The sequence below is a fragment of the Lactuca virosa genome, chromosome 3 (genome assembly GCF_052849685.1).
Source record: "Lactuca virosa cultivar CGN04683 chromosome 3, Lactuca_virosa_CGN04683_v6, whole genome shotgun sequence".
Lineage (NCBI taxonomy): Eukaryota > Viridiplantae > Streptophyta > Magnoliopsida > Asterales > Asteraceae > Lactuca > Lactuca virosa.
In genome coordinates this window covers 181,151,281-181,161,832 of record NC_136428.1, presented here as the reverse complement: position 1 = coordinate 181,161,832, position 10,552 = coordinate 181,151,281, and positions in this window count along the sequence as shown.

Here is a 10,552-nt window from a genome sequence, read left to right as displayed (position 1 = left end):
CATCCCCTCCGTAAGGGCTAACACCGGGGCTTCGCATAATCTCTGGCGAAGAGTCTCAACCAAGGCGTGCTGCTCGGGACCCCAAGTAAAAGCAACGCCCTTCCGAGTCAATCTGGTGATGGGAACGGCAATCTTGGAGAAATCCTGATAAATCTCCGATAGTAGCCGGCCAACCCCAGAAAACTCCTGATGGTGGGGGATCTCAGTACCTCCCAACTCATAACAGCCTCAATCTTGGCCGGATCAACCAATATCCCATTCTGATTAATGAGGTGCCCCAGGAACTGGACCTCTCGTAACCAGAAATCACACTTGGAGAATTTGGCATAAAGCCTCTCCGATCTCAATACTCTGAGGATCTCTCTCAGATGCTCCTCATGCTGCTCTCTGGATCTCGAATACACTAGAATATTGTCAATGAACACGATCATCGATCGATCCAACATCGGTCTGCACACTCGGTTCATAAGATCCATGAACACTGCTGGTGCATTGGTGAGCCCAAAAGGCATCACCACGAACTCGTAATGCCCATAACGAGTCCTAAAAGCCGTCTTCGGGATATCCTCATCACGCACCCTCATATGATGATATCTAGACCTCAAGTCTATCTTGGAGAACCAAGATGCACCCTGCAACTGATCGAACAGATCGTCGATCCTCGGTAGCGAATAATGGTTCTTGACCGTCAACTTGTTCAACTCCTGGTAATCAATGCACATCTGGTGTGACCCATCCTTTTTTTTACAAAAAGAATCGGCGCTCCCTATGGCGAGCTACTCGGTCGGATGAATCCCTTCCCCAGCAGCTCCTGAAGCTGTGAGGATAGCTCCTGCATCTCTGGTGGCGCAAGGCGATAGGGTGCCTTGGCAATAGGCACCGCTCCCGGAACCAAATCAATATGGAACTCCACCTGTCTCTCTGGAGGCACACCCAACAACTCCTCGGGGAAAACATCCGGGAACTCACGCACTATCGGAACTTCATCGACAGAACTCGGCCTCTCTGCGGCAACTCGTGTATCCATCACATAGGCTACAAACCCTCTACAGCCCTTCTGTAGACTCTTTCTCGCCCTGGCAGCCGAGCAAAATGCTGACCCAGATCGGGTACCCTCGCCATACACCGTAAGTACTCCCCCACTAGGGTCTCGTATGGTCAACAACTGACGCTCGCAGTCGATAACAGCTCCAAATTGGCTCAACCAGTCCATGCCCATGATGACACAGACATCCCCCATCGTAATCGGTCCCAAATCTATCGGGAACTCAACGCCTAAAATCTCGAGTACATATCCTCAAATCACATCAGTAGGAAAAACCGCTCGCTCGTCAGCAATAGAAACTCGCAGAGGGCGACTCAACGCCTCCCGTCGGATACTGATGTGATGGCTAAATGTTAATGACACAAAAGATCGACTCACACCCGAGTCAAACAACACCAAAGCAGGTACAGAATTCACAAGGAAAGTACCTATGCATACCACAATATAAGCACAATATCTCGAACTCAGTATAAGTAAATAAAATAATACATACTGGCCACGACATCGGGCGCTGCGCGGACCTCCTCCGCTGTCACCTGAAAGGCTCTCCCGCGAGCCTTCGTTGCCTCTGCCATCGCTGGCTGGACCTCGGTAGCTCTAGTAGCAGATGCAGATCCCTGTGCTGATCCATGAAGTAGCTGTGGGCACTCGGCCTTCCAATGGCCAGTCTGGTTGCAGTGAAAGCAAACCGCAAACCCCTTGGGGCAATCCCTCGCAATATGCCCCTCCTTGCCACACTTGTAGCACATACCCGCTCTGCACACCCCCTCATGGCTCTTGCCGCACTTTCCACAAGTGCGGCCCTTCTGTCCTCCAGATCTCGAATCAGCGGGCTTTGCCCGCTTGGCTTTCGGCTGAGACTGGACCGGTCGCCTATCCCTCCTCTGAGACTCGGCCTCCTCCCTGGCCTGAGTCTATAGCTCGATCTCCCTATTACGAGCATTTTCCTGGAGCTCGGAAAATGTTCGGTATGTCGAGTTCACCACGAACTCACGAATGTCTCTCCTCAGAATGCTCAGATATCGGCTCATACGTGCCTATTCGGTAGACACGTGCTCAGGGCAAAACAACGCCCTCTCATGGAACATCCGTGTAATCACAGTCACGGACTCCGTCCCTTGCTTGAGGGACAAGAACTCCTGCGCCAACCATTCCCTCTCCATCGGGGGAACATACTCATCTCGGAACATGGTGGTGAACCTCTCCCAGGTCACCGCTGTAATCTCTGCAGGAGTGAAATCAACCGTCACAAACTTCCACCAGTCCTTCGCTCCCAAGCGAAGCTAGTTCAGAGCGAACGGTACCCTCAGATGCTCCGGACAAGAGCAAGTGTAGAAGCATCCCTCAATGTCAGAGATCCACCTCATCGCGGCTATCGGATCCTGAGTCCCGTCAAACTCTGGTGGCTTCGTGTTGCTGAACTCTCGGTACATCAACGAGTCACCCCCCTGTGGTCTCGCGGCAGCGACAGCTGCAGCAGCAGCCGCCTCGGTAACAGCAGCATATCGCTCGTCAAACGTCTCAATCAGTGTTGTCTTGATAGACCCAAACATCTCCGAGATGGCCTCCCGAATCGCCGTGGCCACCTCGTCGTGAATCATCCGACGAATCTCCTCGTCGCTAACGCCGCTACCCCCTGGTGTGTGGCGTGTCCCAACCATGATGTCTCTGAAACACAACACAAAAGAAATCAGAGACTCGCTCTGTTGGTGCATGTAAATGCTCCACAAATAATGAGTGATAGTTAGGTTGTATTTTTCCCTTTATTGTATTTTAGGTGTATTTACTCTCCCTCATATATAAAGGGAGAGGTGGTCACTTTATTCATAACTTCTTACTTTTCCAAAATGTAATCTCTAGAGAGAGAAAAGTGGTGGGTTCTCCCACCCAGGGAGAGTTTCTCTCCCACCATGTTCTTCATGTAATATTATTATTATCTCTCTTTGTTCTTAGCCTTGTTCCATGAACTCATAATATGTTCTTCATGTTCATACTTACAAAAACACGATTAATCTTGAGATATCTTACTTCCGCATTCAGCGTTTGTTATAAAAATGGGTTCCTACACGCTCGAGTATACTCGCACTCGATACTCAACCCTACTTGTTCCTTAGTCCCCTAAGGATTCTTACTTGGACTGCTCACTGATCCGGTGTTTCCAGTAGTACGGGCCCTATACTACCTTCCACACCGCATTAGTATTCACCCCAAGTCCTCCTCGCTGCTACCTACTCACTCTCGAAGTAACTCATAGTAGCAGTAATCTCCTAGGCTAAGGCATCAAAAATCATGCCACTCTAGTCCTAGATATGAATACCTAGCTTACTCTAGCATGCATAACATATCACATAATATCTCATAACACATAATATAAGGGTATTTTGGGAAATCACCGTTCGGGCGCTGGCTGATCGTACACACTGCTCCGTTTTCCTTTTCTCAAAAATCTTTTACTCTTTTAGAAAAATTGTTTCTTTTATGAAATTTTTTCCCAATTCCTCAGTTTGAGTTCAGATAGGCCCGAAGGTGCATCCGAATCCCTCAAACCAAGGCTCTGATACCAACTTGTAACGACATGAAAATTTAAAACAATTTTTCATTTTTCAAACATAACATATCTCATATAAATAATATCAAACTCAAGTGTATCAAATGTTATCACGGTAAAACATATCCCAAAATCTCAAATACAAAATCCTCTATAAGTGTGTACAAATCATGCCAGCGCCTTCTCGCGATCCTCACTAGTACCTGAAACACATATCACATAACACGGTAAGCATAAATGCTTAGTGAGTTCCCCAAAATACCACATACAACACATAAGCCACTCGAGGCTATAACTCGGTATGACCCTCCGGTCAATGTGTCTCAGCGGGACCCTCCAATCCCGTAGCTCATTGGACCCTCCTGTCCGGTCTAGCTCGTTGGACCCTCCGGTCCGGTCTAAATCGTTGGACTCTCCGGTCCGGTCTGATCGAGGACCCTCTAGCCTCATGAGTCGTTGGACCCTATGTTCCGGTCTATATAACACATAGCATACATATTACACAATGCACATAAATCTCAAACATACACATACACATAAGACCCTCTGGTCCGCACATAGATACCACTCTAGGTAATGTATAGTGAGGAGACTCACCTCGTAAGATGTCTAGAAAACTCTCGTGCTCGAATCACCGATCTAGCCTCCGCCTATCAAAATGATAACATCTCTAATCAATACACTCCTTACATCCTCCTCTCTAAGAATGGGTAGAAGACTATTCGACCTCTCTTAAATCAGTTTGACCAACCCTAAGGTCAACTGAAGTCAACTCAGTCAACGGTCCAACTTTGACCAGACTCGCCGAGTGCACTCGGGAGACTCGGCGAGTCCATGCATTTCCTCTGACTCCTCCTAAGGCCTCACTAGACTCGTCGAGTTAGCCTCTCAACTCAACGGGTTACCTCTGGTCACGAATCGCGGGGCAACCCGATCCGACTCGTCGAGTTCTCTCATGGACTCGGCGAGTTTCCTCCATGGCATTACTCATTTGACCTTCTGAGGTCAGATCTGTTTCTCTAACTTATAGATCTGGCCTTCCAACACCCAAAAATCATGTAAAGGTCTGAACTTGGTGTTCATGCATTGTGTATCTTGCATTATATACCATAGAAACCCCATTAATGCTTCCTAGCTTCAAACCCTAAGGTTTACTCTACTAAAGCTTCATACTTTCGGCTCTCTGGACCTAGAAGGGTCCAGATCTATAACACAAACTTGCAAGAGGGGTTTGAGGCATTCAAAACCCCAAAGATGAAGTGATTCAAGCCCTAACCCCAAAATGGAATCTACACAATAAGGAAGAAAAGGAGTTCGATTTTGTACCTCAGAATGAAGCTTTTTGCTTGAATAACTCAGAACAGCAACATCCCTTGGTCCCTCTTGCTGGAACGCTTCTCCTCTCTTGCAAAATCACACCAAATAGCTCAAGATAGCTCTTTCTCTCACTCTACACACTCAAGCTCGCTAGGGTTCTCTCTTCTGGGAAGGTAGCCGAAATTGAAGGCCATAAGTGCCTTTAAATAGGGCTCAAGCCCAAAGATTTAGGGTTTCTGCCAACAGCGCGGACTCGTCCGAGTCCATTCATTAATCCGAGTCATCAGTCGCAATACTACTCGACGAGTTTAGGCGTCAACTCGTCGAGTCCTTCTTCTTAACTCAAAAGTAAATACTTAAATTATGATACCTGGAAATCCGGATGTTACAGTGGTGTTTTTGGGAAGCTCACTAAGCCTTATGCTTACAATTATGTTTATAGTTTCTAAGTACTTCTGGATCGAGAGGGAACGACCCAACATGATCGAAGCACATACACCCATGTTTAGTTTTCTGTTGTTTATGATTTGGATTTTGTACATTGATGATTATTCTTATATTGACATACTTTTTTGTGGGGTTGTTATGAATACTTGACGGTTTTCAATTAAATTAAAAATGAAAATTTTATCCATGATTTTGGGGCATTACAATGCTTTTACAAATTTTTTACTACTTCATTATCTATACAACTTATGCTTAAACATTAATTCTTGTCTTTTTCGGTTATGCATGTTCTTAATTGCGATTGTCATTTCCATAGGATCCTATATGTGGTATCAGAGGTCAATCTTGAAGGTTTAAGCAACTATTTCAAGAACAACGATCTTAAATGACAATATTTTTGCATAATCGACAAAAGATTTGAAATGTTTGGTGAGTTTCTCCATTAAATCTCTTTTCTTTTCATGTCAAATTTGTTGATCCAATTAGATTTTGTCTATTGATCTAGCCCAATATTGACCTCAATTCTTTCATTCTGATTCAATTTCTTTTGGCCTAAAATTTATAATTTGGTAGTATTCATTACTTAGGGGTGTTTGTTTTATCTTTTAAAACATCTTTTAGCATTTAGGAAAAGATAAAAAGCTAAAAGATGTTTGGTAAAAACAAAAGATCTTGTAAAAACTACTTTTGAATATAATAAAAATGAACTTTTTGGAAAAGTCAGATAAACCTTACTTTTGCCCTGTAAAACTAAGCCAAACACCCCTCAATTTCTAACCCAAATCTTGTTGAATAAACTTTATTCATCTACTCGTTAGTTTCCGAATCTTATTTTCAATTGATTTTCATCTGATCTTGCTTCATGTTCGATATAGTATCTGGTTTTGTTGCTTGATTGAGATTGCTTTTCTCTATAATAGATCATATTCCTTGACTTTGTTCCTTCTTCTTGATTATGTATTGTGAATCAATCGGTTCTTTCCATCTGTTGAACAACGCTTCACTACTCTCTAATCTGGTTACAATCATAACATCGATAATTGATTATTGATTTGCTTGTGATTTTGTTATCGATTTGGAATTCTCTTAAATCTGCTTCAATTTCGATTGGATTTGATGATGAACGATTGAAGAACTTTTTTTTGGTTTGTGCATTCAATTTGAAACTGGTGCAGAAAATTAGTTGAATTGATGTTGTTCCTGAGAAGCAAGAATCTAAAATTGAAGAATGAGTTCCAAATTGAATTTTTGGAGCTTGTTGCTGATTGATTCTTACAGAAATGGAAATGAATCAGATGAGATTGAATGGTGTTTGTTGATTCTCAATGATGAACGGTCAAGGACAGATGAAGAACTTGAAAGAATTTGTTAGAAATTGGATCTTTGATCTAAAAAACATTTTGGAAAAGATGTTTGGTTGTTTATTAAAGAATTGAAGTTCAATTACTCTATGGATTACGAATCAGTTTCGATGGGTGAATGAAAAGTTAAACAAGAAAAGTCAAAATCATACTTGCGATGAACTTAACATAAGAACGCAGTAATTGAGAAAGCTGTTGGTATGAAGGAATTACAAATTGTTTTGTTGGTCTCGCATTTGAAATAGGTTTCTCTATTGGGATCGAATGCTTCGCAATCAGAACACAATTTTGGGTCTCACAGATTTTTGACTGATCTCGCAAGTTAAATTGTCAAACGCGTTTGATAGCTAAGCTCAGATTTGATTTTGGTACGAGGGATTGACTGTTGAAAGGTTTGATATCGAATAGGAAGTTGAGATTGATGACAGATAGCGAAGGGTTTGCTATCAAAGGTTAACTTTTTGGGAAGCTTCTCTATTCTCTATTCGCTATTGATAGAGAAGGGTTGGATAGAGAAGGATTAATAGCGAATGTTTGGTATCGATTTTGGATTGTGAAGGATTCAATTTTTTTTTGGGAAGCTTGGACTTCGCTATTGCTGGTGCGATCTATTTTGCAACTGGGAAGAAACTAATAGAATTACACATTTGGTCTTCTAATTTTCAGTAAAATGATAATTCTTACCCATAAACTAAAATCTTTGCAACTTTTGAAGATTATTTCTCAAGCTTTCAAAGATTTTTATTTTGTCAAAAAGGTTTCCAGCAACATGAACAATATTGTTCGTTTTCAAGTCAAAGCGGTCTGGGAAGTCAAGATTTCGAAAATTGTCATATTTTTTGTGTTTTCCGGATTTGAAGCTTCAAGTTTTCGTTACTTATCGAGGGGGATTATTGCATGGAAAAATCCACATAGAGCACTTTCTCATTCACTTTCGGAGATTTTATAATCATATTTCGATTATAAAAGGGGTAGAGATTTCGATATGGGTATTCGAAAATTTTTGGATATTCATTTTCGTAGCGAATGATATTTTATGATTGAAGACCGATGTGACTTTAAGTGGCAGTTAGTATTCATTATGAAGTAATTCAGATTTGATTTTCTAAAGTGGGTTTTTATGAAGGTTTTTGTGACATCTCCATTTTCACGGCCAGGAAAGACTGATTTTGTTTATGCTTTATAAAAATCAAAGTACCCCTTTTAATAAAAAAGTTGCAGAATTTGTTCCCAATAAAACATGATAAATACATTATCAAAGCATTTCTGAAGAAAAGTATTTTTATTCATTTTAAAACATTTAGGATGTCATCGTCAATACAGAAACATAAGCATAAACAGAACTTACATTCATTATCACTAGTGATTTATATCTCATTAATCTCTCAGTGTAATGTGACTTCATATCAACACCTGTGATATAAATAAACTGAGTGGGTCAGGTTGGGAAACCTGGTGAGTATATAGGGTTTTCAACCCACAATAATATAATTATTATGTTTAATCATCAAACAGTTAACCCAATTACCCATCCTCATTATCTTCTTTACTCTTAAGGATCTACCCTAAGAATCAGCTATTTCTCATTCATTCATTCCTAAGGATTATCCTAAGGAATAGGTATGAAGTCCATCGTTGTCAGTGACACAGCTGTCAAGCACAGCTGCTAGTTTTATCACTTAGGCGCAGCTGCCAGAATTGTGACATTCTCTATGAGGCGCAGCTGCCAGTATTGTCCTTCGGGCACAACTGCTAAGGTTATCTCGTTTATTGACAGTATCGTTTTCGAGAGTCCATTCGCAATACATGTCAATGGGTTTTTAGAGTACACCGGTGAACGCATCGTTCACAACACCTACAGGTTGCGAGTCTGCTAGTGTTCCACTGGACTGTCTAGAATAGTCTGTGGTTGTCATCCATACTCTGCTAGATGATGGGGCCAACATTTGGGAACAAGGCTTCTCACATCGTCCACCTCTCACCCTTACCTCATGGTTTATATTACCTCTCAACTCATCATCCAACTCATATTTCATCTATCCATGTTTTACCCAACATATTATGTAGATATAAATACATATACAGTTTAAATCATATAAAACTTGTATAAAATCGTTCATCCAGCATAGATAGCAAGTATACATATAATATGCACACATAGCACGTAGTTTATATAAAATACTTAATATCTATGTGTAAGATTAAAGGGACCATGTACTCACCTGATAAGGTGGTGACTCGGTACTCAGACGGCACTTCGTTTACTTTAAACAACTCTTTTGACAGAAGCTAGTATCATTACGACTAGAGTTTACTCTAATGCTCGACGAGACTAATTAATAGTCTAACTATTATTTCTATTATATAAGCGTTAACACAATACTTTTCACCCACTATGTACAGATAGGGGCCAGACAAGGAACACCGGAGGACAGGATCATTTTGGCATATAGCACTTCTGAAATCCAGCAACCCAAGCGGCCCTCCAAATCAGATTCCCCGTACCGCGAGTGGTTAAAAATATATTATAACGACACTTATATAACTCATAATAATAGCCCAAATATTTATTATAAGGTCGTAATAACATTACTATATTTAAATAAAAACTATATTTAAAATAGTGTAGGCGTATCTTACCTACGAGGGGGTTTGGCTAGAAGTCGGGCTCTGCAGGGGCAGAACTTCCGAGCCGAAAGCTCTTCTTCTCGGAGCCGTCGAGCACTCCGGGGCTTTCTTCTAGCGCTAGGGGAGTTTTGGGAGGTTTAGAGAGAGTGCAGAGAGAAGAAAGAATGGGAATGGTGTGAAAAAAATAAAGGTGGGAGAGGTTCTATTTATAAGGTGAAATATGGCTGAATTTGGTGACACATGTCACCATCTGGTGGCAATACTTGGGGAGAAAGCAATGGTCAAGATTGTGTCACGTCACCCATTTTCGGACAACACACTTCCGACTTCTAAAATCCGTAACTTTCGCATACAAGCTCCGTTTTTGACGTTCATTATATCCACGCGTAGGTAAGAATAAGGTCTACAACTTTCATTTTGACTCCGTCGACTAATTCTCGAGCGATCTTAAATTTAACAGTAGGAGGAGATTATACTGTTAAATGACCCCGAAAAATTCGTAACTCCTTCATACGGACTCCGTTTTCGCCTGTATTTTTATTGTTGAGTTCCTATTAATGAGATCTTCAACTCTCATTTAGGTCGCATAGGCCAAAAACCGCTCGATCTAAAATTCGAGTTTCGGGTCGTGCACTGTTATGCTAAATCTTAGAAAAATCATAACTTCCTCGTACGAAGTCAGATTTGGAAGTTCTTTTTATGCACACTCTCGGTTTAACATATACTATGAATTTCATATAGATAGCTAAGTCTAGAAAGTATTTTATCGTAAATTCACTTTTTACGATTCCCGGTGTCGTGCCGGTTTTGTCGTAAAACTTCGACGGGTCATAACTTTTTCGTTATAACTCGGATTTCGGCGTTCTTTATATGTACGGAACCCTTGTGACATATACTATAACTTGGTTAAGATTATCTATTGTAAATAATTTTCTATTAAAAATGATTTTTGATGCTTATTGTCTCTAAATTGACTAGCCCGAATCAGCAGGTGTTACAGTTTTAGACTTACTGAAGATTTTTGGGATGTGCTTTTATGCTCAAGGATGGGTAATTATGATTGCTTCTTGTAGCTTTGGATTGTAATGTCTCACTTCCTGGATCCCGAATCAGAAGGTTATAGAAGATTTAAAGATTTGATGATTTCTTCTACATTCTTCTCATGCTTAAGGCCTTAATTAGCGAAGTTGCTATTTTGGAGTTTGA